A 2,396-nucleotide genomic window follows, 5' to 3' on the forward strand; every position below is an offset into this window, starting at 1 on the left:
ACCATAAGTTTTAAATATAAGGGTAGAGTATGGTGTAAGGCAGAAGATACAAGATAGGCTCGATGCAAAAAGATTATATAATTTCACGAATTTACAAAAACTTGAAGGAACAAAATAGGGTGCAAGTCAAGATAGGCGTTCACAAAACAAAGCGGTAGTTAGTGTGGCAAAAAAGCTATAAAGCAGGCTGGTATTTAAACAACGGATATCGCTCACAGATCTCGTACCCACTTCAGAACTTCAACTTCCCAACTCCATAACCGGTCACAAGCCTAACATCCGCAAGCCCCTTTTTCACGCGAAACGAAACTCCACAACTTCTTATAACGTTGGACACTTACCGCTTCGCCTTCCAAACCCACAAACCACGTCTTAAAGAACTAACGCATCGCATTACTATACATAAAGGTTGCACGTGACATAAAGACAATTCTCGAGTTTACTCAAAAGGATACAAGACATTGGAAAAGGACAAGCGACAAGGACAATATCCGCAAGAACTTGAAAAGATTATTGGGATCACAAGTAATCAAGGATGTATAAGGAATGAAGAGTGTCGGAAGAAAAATCACTTGGCAACCTCAAAAATGATCCCTGAATCAAAAAGGTCCGATAGGAACGATAAAAGAAAAAGCAATGTAGTAGTTTGAACAAAATCAAGATGAGTCAAAGAGGTGTGAGGTTTACAGAAGAAGAATGTCTAAAACCGAAGATAACGCTTACAGAACTTAAAAGTAGGATTAAGAATACTTTCGAATGCATTGCTCATAAAGTATGAAATTTTTTTCAGAAACTATTTCACGTTTTCAAAGAAAAGGTGTGCAACAAACACTTTGCAAAAGAATAACAAAAGTATAAATGTGGCATTACTTTAATACAATTTCATGTTGAAATAGATTAAGTAGAGTTTCTAAAACAAAATGAACACTAGTTTGGCCAAAAACAAAATATTTCCTCAAATAGTTAGAAAGATAATTAGGTACACAACTTAACTAAAATCAGGCTTAAAACTCGAAAGAACATCAAATGTTTGTTCAAAAATTCTCAAAGCTCCTATCCAAACAAACGTGTATAAAAGTTATGGCAAGGATAAAAGAAGAAGTCAAATTATATTTAGAAAAGAAAATCCGAGGTAAAAATTTTTGTAAACACACTTTCAGCAAAAAGAAGGTTTCACGTATGCAAACACCCTTCCGCGTACGCGAGTGCTCGAAACAGAAAGGCTGGTCCGAGTCGCGTGTCAACCGCCACGTATGCGAGTGACTGAAAATGTTCATCTTCACGTACGCGCGCTAGTGCCGCGTACACATGACAAGGATTTTTGAGTTTCGTATAAAGAAGTGCACGAAAAATTCAAAACAACTTTATCAAAATCTAAGAAATGGTTTCAATTACAATCAAGCAACAGAAAAATTTAATTTGAAATTTCTTCAAAGAGAATTCAAAACTTTTTTTTTTAAAAGTTCAAAACAAAATCCTGAGAGTATACTTGAAATCACCACTTCACAAGAACATTCAAGAAGATTAGGACGCGCTAAAAAGAATCCAACTCATCAATAGCAAATTCTCAAGACAGAATCTTTGACTAAAGAACTCTAGTAAAAACAATGAGAGAATAAACGATGCACTAAATTTGAAACAAATTCAAGTTGACTCAGATAAGAATGAGATTCACAAGAAAAGGGAAACTGAGATTAATGGTAATGCTCACAAGATATAAAAGAATAATTAAAAACAGAATCAAGTATGACATCCACAGAAACAAAAGCTTAAGGAATTAGCCCAATCTTTTTAAAAGGACAACAAATGCATAAATAATGTGTTCTGCTAAATCAAATCCAATTTAAAATAATTTAGGTGAAGTTTGTTAAACGACGATCAACTGGGATAAAGGCGAAAATTCATTCTTTCAAGAATTTGAAAAATACCTAAGCACCTAATCGAATAAAGATATGCATAAAATCTATAGTGAAGTTGTTAGAAAAATAAGGTTGTATTTAAAGTAAATATATTTTCGTAAACTAGTAAAAGAAGAGGCAAGGTATTAGAAATAAATAGTTTTTAAATTGTATAAGGAATTTTCAAAGTTTTGTATTGAAAAGTGTATATCGAATCAAAAGTGATTTTATAAAAATTTGAAAAAATGTTGTAAATATAATCAAATAAGAGAAAAACTGAATTAACAATTTTTTAAAAAATGGATTCGGAATAAGAACTTAAAAAGGCACACTGCATCAAGACAAGTTCAAAGTCATATCAAAGAATATATGAATCAAAAAGAAGAATCTAAACAGAAAAAGGCAGATACACCAAGAATTTCAAGCAGGCATATGCAATTAGAATCAAACAAGAATGCATATGAATAGAGGAATACGGTTGAAAAAATCAAACTACTT

The sequence above is a fragment of the Arachis ipaensis genome, chromosome B07 (genome assembly GCF_000816755.2).
Source record: "Arachis ipaensis cultivar K30076 chromosome B07, Araip1.1, whole genome shotgun sequence".
NCBI classification, from domain to species: Eukaryota; Viridiplantae; Streptophyta; class Magnoliopsida; order Fabales; family Fabaceae; genus Arachis; species Arachis ipaensis.